The sequence below is a fragment of the Neopelma chrysocephalum genome, unplaced genomic scaffold (genome assembly GCF_003984885.1).
Source record: "Neopelma chrysocephalum unplaced genomic scaffold, ASM398488v2 Primary Assembly neopelma1_63, whole genome shotgun sequence".
Classification (NCBI taxonomy): domain Eukaryota; kingdom Metazoa; phylum Chordata; class Aves; order Passeriformes; family Pipridae; genus Neopelma; species Neopelma chrysocephalum.
This window is the reverse complement of record NW_020897720.1, coordinates 9,812,550-9,823,154: the sequence shown is the minus strand read 5'-3', so window position 1 is coordinate 9,823,154 and position 10,605 is coordinate 9,812,550. Positions and strand designations below refer to the sequence as shown.

Below are 10,605 nucleotides of genomic sequence, written 5' to 3'. Positions count from 1 at the left end.
GCAAATAACATGCAGGGAGTTATGTGCATCATCCCCCTCCCAGCCTGTCAACAAACACAGCAGCTTCCTGGAATTTTTGCTTTCTTTACATCATGGTATTTCTAGATCCAGGATGTTATTCAAGCACCAGGTTTGCCACATGTGGTTCAAAGCCGGTCCTGGGAAGTGAAGCAAAAGGAAGTGGAAGCAGGTGGTGTGGGAGACTCTTTGTCCGCAGTCGCAGCACATCTTTTATAACAATCACCTTTTCTCTCAGGTCTCTAAGGGGACCTGCTCCATGCCTGGTTTTCTCTTGGCAGAGGCAAGCAGATTGCCACACTGCTGCATGAGGTTTGGGATTTGAGGCCTGCAATGTGCTGACCAGGCACTGGGCAGGGAGCAGTCATATAAATTACATAGTACTGTTCCCAAGTCCTGAAACTGCTGCTTGAGAGGTCAGAGAGGTCCTGACTCTCTCAGTAAGAAGGATCAGATGTAAACAGGGTCAGGGAATTAAGAAAACTTTAGTATTTTTTCCTTCTGACTCATACAGGCTTTGCCTGAGGCGGCATCATTCCTAGAGAAATGAGTTGACTTTCACATGGATTGGTGGGACACAGAGCTGCAATGTAATGTTATCTCACTGTTCATGTAACCAGGCTTATGTCTGAACTCCTGGAAACTGGAAAGTCACAGCGGGAGAGCCCAGAGCAGTATCTGACTCATTTTGGTCTCTTGAGCCAAACATCTTGGCAAAGAGGTTGGCAGAACATTGTTGCTCAGTCTTGAAAGCATGTCCCACATAAAATGGATGGAGATGTCTTTTTCCACAGCATGGGCAGTCATGTATAAACCACATAACCCTAAGAGGAGAGTACAGGTAAAAGCAAGATCAGAACTGTCCACATTATCCAGGGGGAAGCCCTAGGATGGGTGACAAGACCATGATCTGTGGTGCAGGGTGCTGTAAGCTTGCCTTGATGCTTTGCAAGTGTTTCGTTGGTGTTTCAAGGGCAGCTGTAGGAGATCCCATGGAGGAGCCCAAAGTCAGCATGGCTTGTTCTGCATCACCTAATCCCAGGGTGCAGAAGGATATGGATAACACAACCAAGTGACTAAAGGAGGAAAAGTCATAAGGAACCCACTCCCTGAGGACATAATTCCACCTTTACATTGCAGCAAGGTCCACCACTTCCAAGGAGGTTGTGTCCACAGGGAGCTGCATCCTAGTGGGCCAGACCTGGAGGTCACATCACCCACTTCATCTTCTGGATGGGGAAAACTGATTTGTGTCAGGTGTTAGTGTAGGGTCAGACAAAAGTTGCCAACTTCCCAAGCTGCTGTGTGTCCACGTGCCTGACCTGGGACGTGTGGCAGGGGGTGACACCGTGGTGGCCCATCACTGGAGCTGGGGACTCACCAGGCTGCCCTGCCCCACTCAGTCCCAATCCCACATGGCCTTGGCTCCTTGCCCCAGCCAGAAGCGAGTACGTGCTACCTCCCTAATTTCTTCCTTTTTTCACTCTTCCTGTTTAGCTCCCACCCACCTGACAGATGCCAGCAGGGCTGGCAGGGACCCAGCACTGCCTTTGCACTTTGCCAGGGGAGGCTGCAAGTGGCAGTGGGTGGGCACTGCGAGAGGCAGTGGGTGGGCTCTGCAGGTGGCAGAGCCTGCTCTGCAGGGATGCCTCTGTCCTGCCATGCTCAGGCCAAATCCAGGGTCCAGCTCGTCCCACTCATCCCACAGCTTAATAGGAAACAGGAGGTGCTACTGGCAGAGGAGCCCAGCTCACCTTTACAGGACACCAACTGGAAGGAAGTTGGCTGGTGCCAGAGAGGTTGTCTGGGTGCAGGGCAAACATGGACAAGCACTGAAGTCCTGCAGCTGAGCATCCCCTCTATGAATAGCCTTTTCCTGAGTGGCCAAGAGCTGCTGGATGAGTGCTTTCCCCTGGCTGCACTGCCTGGGGGGCTGCAGATCTTTCCCCTTCTCTCTGCTCTTGGTGTTGGTTCCTGTACAGACATTTTGCCAGATGAGCTTTTGTGTATTGCTTCTTTATTCTCTCCTTCCTCCTGAAGGTCTTTATTCCTTCAGCCCCAGCATCTCCACCACAACCAGTGGTGGTGGTGATAACTTACTGTTCTTCCTGGTGAGGACAAAAGAGCTCTTCTTGCAAAGCTCAAATTCCATCTAAGAGCCATGGCTGACCATGGGGAGAATGAAGCCCCTTGAAGTCTCGGGGAGCAATGCAGAGGGCTGCTCAGGGTCTTCCTGCAGTTTGGCTGCCCCACAGGCACTGGGCTGGATTTCAGGCAGGGTGAGCAGGGCTGTGTCTCTACCATAGTTATAAAGTGCTGCCTGTGGGCTCCCGAGCTGTCCACAGAGGTGGTGGGCTGAGCAGAGCTCTCTGCTCGGGGACCAGACAAGTATTTCGTCTGTGCCTTTTTGTCTCACATGCTGGCTTGCCTCCACCTCTCGCTGCACTTTGAACAGCAGGTGAATCATGTTTGGGTTAAGTCAGTCATCGCCCAGCCGCCAGCTCGTCCTTTCATAACGCACGGACGTCACGGCTTTTAAAGAGGTCAAGTTGTTAGTACTCGGCAGATTTGTCACCCAGAAACCTGTCCTGGTGGATCTGCCTGAGCAAATTGCAGGTTTTCCTTTGCAGGAAGCCTGCCACCATTTCTTTGTGTATTTTAGGAACGTATTGCAGTGAGGTTTAGGGAGTAAAGAGCAAACACAGAGTCCTGGAGGGGTTTACAGGGGAGAGAAGGATGTTGTGAAAGGTGTGTATCCTTAGACTCATTTTTGTGAAAATTAATCCCAAGCAGTTTAGTGAATAAAGCTCTGGTATAACTTTTACCTGCTAATTTACATGACAAAAACTTTTAATTAACAAATTTTCAGAAAGAAAGGACAAGTTGCAGAAGGATGCAGCAGAGAGAGGAGCAAGTGCAAGTGCTGTGCAGGGAGCAGGAGCAGAAGTAGGAATTTCACCTTCCAAAACACCTCTCACTTGCACGACTCCAGTTCCATTTGGGTTTTGCTTTTCTTCTTACTTAGTGCAAAAATAGAAGAGTGGTTTCATAGGAAACCTCTGCCCAGCACTCTGCAGAGATTAGCAGATCATAAGCAGGGCTGCAGGAATCAGCTTTTCTGGGAAAGTCAGGATTTCTAACTGTTTCCATTTTTTAGTGGAATGAAAGAGCAGCTTGAAATTTTCCATAAAGAAGGTCACTTGGGAACAGAGCAAAGATTTCTTTTTGATGCCTACCTTAAAGATCCTTGTTTCTCTAATAGGACACTTCATATATTAAAGCCCCCAGAAAAGTTTCATCACAAAATAAAAGTCCAACTCTTCTGCTCTGAAATCACTGGCATTTGTAGAAAAATGCCTTCATTTGGGGGCATCTTACACCTAAGCTCTCTTGGCATTTCTGCTGCTAAGAGGCTCCAGACAGCCACGTGCCATGGAGGATCCCTGCAGGTACCCCATGGAGGTATCCCTGCTCCCCAAGGACCAGCCAAAGTTATTAGATGAAGAGGAATGAATTTGTGTAAACAAGACTTGCTTAAGTAACTCCACGACTGCCAGTTCCTCTTGCTGGTCTTCTTTTCCTACTCCACCCTTGCAGAGCATGATGTGATAAGTGTTGGGCACGGCTCTGTCCACACTCCTCTCCCACCCAGCTGAAGGCACATCAGCTCCAAGGAGCCCCCAGTTGAACCTTGTAGATGCTTCAAGCAAATGAGGTGGTTAAACAGCCTGATGGAGTCAGAGCTCATGCCCAGCAGTGCTTGGGAAGCTGCTGGCTGGCACGTCTGTGGGCAAACACCCATCTCAACACACCGAGGTCATGGTGGGGGATGTGTCCCTCGGGACAGCTACTGCACTGCTGAGACTGAAGGTCCTCAGCATCCCCAAAAGCCTGATGTTCCACCTGCCTTTTTTCTCCTCCACTTAGTGATTTCAGAGCCCTAATCCCTGTGGCTGGCACGAGTGTCAATGCTATACACCCATTCCTGTCACCTGGCTTCAAGCCAGGGCTGAGGTGCAATGAGGACTTAGGGAGACCAGATAACTTGAAATGGTTTTCACCACCACAGCTCTCTGGGGAAACTTGGCCAAATTCAGTCCAAATGAAGGCAGCACACGAGCACAGAGGGGAGCAGGCTCCGTGCCAGGCAAGGTGCCAAAGGCAGGACAGAGAACCTCGGCTGCCATAGGAGACACCTGAGTGTTCGCCCTGCTGATCCCTGGGAGTGTTTGGCTCTTTGCTCTTGTGCCACAGGGATCCAGCTGCATGTGTTATATTTGCACAGAACGTAGCACAGTGGCCTGAAGCAGGGACTGTAAAACATAAACAGCAAACAGGAAGGCTCTGCCTGGCTCCACACTCGCCATCGCCCAGCAGTGCAGGGTGTACTCAGATCCTGAGATTTGAGGCAGTGTGAGGAAATGGCAATGGGGTCAGCTGCAGGCAGCCATCTGCAAGCTCCACCCACTTTGGAAGCTGGGACACAAGGCACAGAGGACAATTTTAGGACTTTTAGCTTGTTAGGTGAGATATCTGTCAGCTGGAAAGCAGAGTCTCAGCTTCAACTGAGCATCTACAGGCATGCTTGACCTCAGAGTCTGGCACAGCATGCTTGAAAAGTTTCTAACCTTTAACTCAAACAGCAAAGGCAAGGCCTCCCCTTTTCATGTCCAAACACAGAGAATTTATTGCAAGATATTCCCATCCTGTGGTAGAGTGGCCTGAGGGGACTGTAAAATGCTGCAACTCCATACACTATTTGAAAGTTGTGTCTTGTGCAAGAGTCCTGTGTACTTGCATGGAGGGGAAAGTAAAATACATAAAATAACCCCACACAGGATTATTTTACGTTAACGTACCCAAGGGTTCATGAAGCAATAAGGAAGTTAAAATCAGTCTTTCCCTGCACTAGCCAAACCAACCCATTGAAACCCAGTTTAGCTTTTGGGGCTGTTTGTTTTTCTCATCTTCATTTTCCCTTTAATCTTTGTGCTGGATAATTAAGACAACATTCCTAAGCATCTTCCCTGCTGTTTGTTGTGATTATACAAGAGCCGGCTGCATTTGTTCCATGAAAACAACATCCAAAGCCACATTCTGTGGTTTCAAGTAAAATCCTCTGCGGTGTTGACTTTTAATCTTGCATTTGTCTGAAATCTGCATTACTCAGGAAAATACCCATAAAAATAGACTTCTTAAGGAAAGCAAAGCAAGGCAGCGACGCAGCTTGTGCTCAAGCTTGCATTGAAGTTTTTATTGATGCTGAGACTTCTGGGCTTGACCTAATACTGCCGGCAGCAGTGGTTGGCCAGATGCTGGTCCTGTCCCCCACTCCGAGGTCCCTTTCGCTGCCGGTTGGACCCTGCCAGCAGCCCGGGCCCCCGGCCGGTGCTCTCCCTGCCCCCGGAGCACTCCTGCCCCCGGTGCGCTCCCTGCCCCCGGAGCGCTGCGGGAGCCTTATAAAACAGCCGAGCGGTTATGAAACCCGTGGCCCCGCTGCCAGACGTTCCATCCCCGGTAGATGGCGGTGCCAGCTCATTTTTCCTAATTTTTTCTCCTTTTTTTTCCCCTGGCGCCGCGCTCGGTGCCAGCCCCCGGCGGCTGCCGCGGGGCCGGAGCTGCGCTTACGGGCGGCCCCTGCGCTGGGGTCAGCGCTGCAGAAAGAGAGGGGTTTGTCGGTTTTTTTCCCCCCCTATAACTGCTCTTCGTCTGTCTTTGATAAATCTGAAATCAGTTATAACAGCTTCAGCACAGCCTCAGGCGTCTGGAGCCGCTTTTATGCAGCCCGTCTGTCCCTGCTCAGGCTGCTCCATCCCGCAGCAAGCGGCGCGGAGGGCACAGGGAGGTTATTGGTGCTTCCTAATCTGGGGCGACTATGCAGAGCCAGGCAGCCAGAGTGCCTGGATTTTTCTCATCATGGTCTTGAACAACATCCGCTCACCCCGATCCCAGTTTCCCACCTATTGCTTTTCCTTGGCTGTTTCCTTCTCCAGAGGGGAAGGCAGTGTGACTGGATGAATAAACAGCATTTCTCTTTGGAGCCCACAACATCTTTATTTGGCTAAGAGTGGCCCAGGCGCCCTCCAACAAGTGCTGTTGTTTGCCTCTCCACCTCCTCGGAGAGCCCAGGGCGTGCGCTGCCACTCCGGCACGGAAAGGCTAATCCTTGTCTTCCTGCTCATCATCTCTGTCACTGCCGCGGTCCTGGGGCAAGGACACAAAGAAAAGGGACAGCATGTGAGGGGAGTGCTGGCTGTCCCGGCCCCTGGTACCTCTAGGTATTTGACAAGCATCCCCACGGGGGGTGCAGGTGCAAACCCCACAGGGCCGGTGTGCAGGGGGCAGCCAGGCCCCAGCACGGAGCTGGGGGTGGGGTTACCTCCTCCAGGTCACTGTCGGAGCTGCTGCTGCTGCTCCTGTCCTCCTCCCCATCTCCCTGCTGGGGCGAAGAGAGAGGGACAAGCATCACTGGGGACCTTGGCAGCCCATTTGCTGTTTGAGCCAGAGCCTTGAGTCAGAGAGACTCCTGGCCCTGTGGGTATCTAGAGCCAAGCTTTGCACCACTGGTGCTGCTGTGGAACCACGTGTGCCCACGGCCCTGCAGGGAACTCCAGAGCCAGGAGCAGGGATCGGGTGGTGTGTGCAGTGCAGGCAGCATCGCTGTCCATGGCAGTATTTCACTTGGAAAGGAAAAGGAGGGAGAACTAGCTGGGAATATTGGGAGAAAAGAGGCAGCTGTCTCTCAGTGGAAAAGCCACACACACAGTGTGATTTCTAGGCTGTGGATGGCACAGCTCCATCCACCACAGGCGTGGGGTTGCCATGGGTCAGACATGGCTTCCCTTCACAGCCAGGATGAAAATGGTTCTGCAGAAAACTCCATCGTTCCCCTACCTTTTCCTCTTCTTCCTTCTTCTTGTCTTTCTCTTTTTCTCCCTCAGTCTTTTGCTTCTCCTTTTCTTCCTCCTCCTCTTTCTTGTCCTTTTCCTTCTCCTCTCTGTCCTTATCTTCCCGTCCGAACCCTACAAGAGGGCACAGAGGAAGGTTCAGTGCCAGCATCCAGCACACACAAACCCAGCAGGCCCCCCTGAGTCTGCACCAAACACTCACATTTCAGGATTGTCGACATTTCACTGAAGCCAAAGAGCTCTGGGGCACAAGATGATCACACCTACGGCACAGAGAGGACCCAAAGGAGCAGCTGGAGAGCGGAGAAAGGAAGAAGGTGAGCTTCTCAGGGATGAAAAGACCTCCCTGGACTGTTCAGTTTTTGCAGAGGTCCTGTGCACTTACTACCCCCAAAAACAGCAGGGAAAGGGATCAAACAATCTGTGGCCTCCACAAAAGCCAGACCTTGTGCCCACCCAGGCAGCCCCCACTTCCCCCAGGGAAGCAGCAAGCGCCAAGTGATGGAGGCAGAGAAATCTCAGGGCAAATATGCAGGGAGATGCCTTAAACCTCCCATGGGCAGGTGCAAATTAAGGAAATATTTCAAATTATATGAGGATGAAGGAATAAAGAGCAGGTGTGGGGACTCCTAGGAAGTCCCAGCAGAAAGGAGACCTTCTCTGGGGACAGGGTGATTTCAGGGAGGGAGATGGAGACAGCAGCAAGCAGAAGAGAAGCTGAGAGCAAGGGTAAGAAAAATCCAAGCATTGATTAGGTGCCTGAAAGGTGGTAGATGAGAAGAAAGGAAAGAAAATAGCTTGCTTTAAAAATAGCAGGCCCAAACAAATCCCATGAAATAGCCCGGGCAGGTCAAGCCCTCCCTCTCATACACAAAGAGCACACCAGGGCAGCAGGGGCAAGGGATCACGTCCCTTCTGCTTGCAGGGAAGAGCAGGGTCCTTCCCTGCCCCAGCAGGTAATTAGGAAACAGCTTCTCTTCCAGTCAGTGATGGAGGGAGGCAGAATAGTAGTGCTTTTTTTTTTGATGGTTTTTAGCCTCAAAATGACATCATCTGGTTGGTATTAGTGGCTCTTTTAAAAGAGCCAGTTGCAGCCTCTGAGCTGATAACATTGATTTGTATTTTCTAGACAGGTTTTTGAACCCCCAGGATGCTGCAGGGGAGTGGGAAGCAGTGGGGTTTGGGGTGGCATCAGGGGAGAGACAGGTTAGACAGGGAGAGAAGGAGTGTGGGAAATGGCTGATAAAAGACGTAATCAGTGCAAAGTTAAAATCTAATTAATAATGAACAGTAATCTAATTCATCTCCGTAATTAAGAAGTGCAACTACTAATTGAAAATAATTACATTTTAATCTAAAATCATTAAAATAATCAAACGTTAACAAAAGAAAAGGCAGCCCCTGGGAAGGTGCAGGAGGTATAGCTGATGCCCTGATCCCAGGGTCTCCTCACCAAAGCTGCTCCACAGCTCCTGTGGTATGTGCCCAGTCCCAAATCCCTGAGGATGTCCCTGCCTTGTGGCTTCACTGCCAGAAGGGAGCAGAGAGGGAAGGCACATGGTACAGAGAGGTGGACATCAAGCTTTGCACTAGGACATGGGCAACCAGATCTCTGTGGGGGGTTACAACCCCTTAATTCCCTTCCACACGTGGGGGACCAGCCCTGCTGATTTCCAAGAGATGGGGTAGGCTCCCACACTCCAGGGCTCTGACAAGCTCCCATCTGGGGCTGCCACCCAGCCCCCTCTGCAGCCGTGGGTCATGATGGCTGACAATGCTCAGCCTTTCCCCATCCCATCCCAGCAGATCCAGTTTTGCCTGTTCCTTCAGAGCCTTGGCCGCCACAGGTTTCAAGCAGGCAGGTTCACCTGACCCAGATGAGCTGGTTCCCTAAAGCCTGGGCAGGCAAACCAGCAAAATCCAGTGATGGTCCCACTGACCAGCTGCAATTGTCCTCCTTAGCTGAGCAAAGTGTGATCCAGTGCAGCTGGATCAAACCTCTGGCTAATGGAGCAAACTTGCATATTCATTCCTCTCCAGATGCAACAACCTGGATGGCCTTACCCCCCAGGCACGACAGGCTCACAGGGCACAGTGAGCCCACTCCCATCTCACCCAAGGAACTGAAGTCCGTCCCACAAGGCTCAAGCATGATGCCCCATTGCCATCCCCAACACCACACAGAGCACAAGCTGTGCCAGGGATACTCCTGCTGCACCTTCTGCTTCACCCTGCCCTCCTGCTCTGCTTCTCCCGCCTGTAAAATACATATGCAAGTCTGTAAATTCCCAGGATGACATGAGGGATAAAGGAAAACACCTTACCTGGAGCTGAAAAGACAAGTGGCCTCCTCGATGCCTGGCTGGCAGCTACCAGGGATCTGCGTATTTGAGTGTTGTGGTCTCCTCCCCAGTCCCACTTTTGGAGCAGAAAAACTGGCTCTGCCACCTGCCACAGACAGCACATGACAGCGGAAACATGACCAGTCCCATTGGTACCCACGGGAAGCGTTGCCTCCAGCACAGGCAGGAGCAGAAAGACCTTGCAGCAAGCAAGTCAGGGCAGCTCTGGAGGCTGCAGACAGCCACGGGGACCAGCCCTGGGACCAGGGAGGGCACTGGGGACTCTGGGGATGTGCTATGGCCAGGGCCCTGCTGAAAGTACAGAAAAGGGACTTTGGGGTTGTCCTTAAAACCACGGTGAGAGGGACCTCCAGCAGGTCGGTGCTCCGTCTCGGTGAGAGGTGTCAGGTGACTCAAGCAGATTAAGGCAAGGCCAGACCAGGCAGAGCTCAGCACTCCCAGCTCCCTCCAGTGCTTGTCCTTGCTGCTGGCTCTCACTCCAACATATCATTAAGTAAATACCTGTCAGCAGAGAGCAGTTACCAGCAGGTCTAAACACTTGCATAATGTGCTCTCCCTCTAATGCAATGCCCTCATTTCTAACAGCGCCAGTATGGGATAATAACAGTACAATAATGTCAGAAAGGCCTTGTGTACCCAGCTAATTTGTTTTCTCCACCTAATCAGAAGTATTACCTCTCCCATAAGATTTGCCCCATTTAACACCTTCAACTCTACAACAAAGTTGCTCCTGCAGTCATTTGACTTTCATTTACAGTAATTGCAGTGTGGAGCCCCCTCCCAGCAATGAGACTAACCCTGGGTAACCCATGCAGGGAGCAAGCAGCTGTACAGAAGTCACAAGTTCCAAAAACCTGGCTATGTCTGCCCAAGGCCTCCTCCACAGCCTGTACCAGCCCCAACCTCAGAGCAAGAGTCCCCTTAGCAGGTTTAGATCAGAAATGAGGGATGGGTTTTAACATCAAGGGTGAATAAATCCTGGAGCAGCTCAGCAAGCCGGTGGCAGAGTCCCTGTTGCTGCCCATTTTACAATCAATAGACGTGGTGCTCTTACAGAGATGCTCCAGCTCACACACAAATCATTCAGGGCACTCCTGCAGCCAGCACTCAGTCTTGGGATAAACAATGGCAGCAATCCCACCTGTCCTGGCAGGACACAGCCACCAGGTCAGTGCAGCCAGGGAATGTGGGGGCTCGGTGGAGATGTGCACATGGAGCACAGTGCAGGACCATGGAATAGATCCAGGGAGGATGCTTGGTGTTGGGACTGGCACTGGCATCCAACCCACACCTCTGAGCAGCTCCTGCCCCCTCAG

General features: G+C 51.5%; 1 long non-coding RNA gene across 1 annotated transcript; it reads right to left on the bottom strand.

Moving 5' to 3' along the window:
- Positions 1–6,993: 6,993 nt before the first annotated feature.
- Positions 6,994–9,457, bottom strand: LOC113967363. The gene is made up of 3 exons (XR_003534138.1): positions 9,251–9,457; positions 7,129–7,219; positions 6,994–7,040 (listed from the first exon to the last, which is right to left on the bottom strand). It is a non-coding gene; the product is annotated as an uncharacterized LOC113967363 (long non-coding RNA).
- Positions 9,458–10,605: the final 1,148 nt, after the last annotated feature.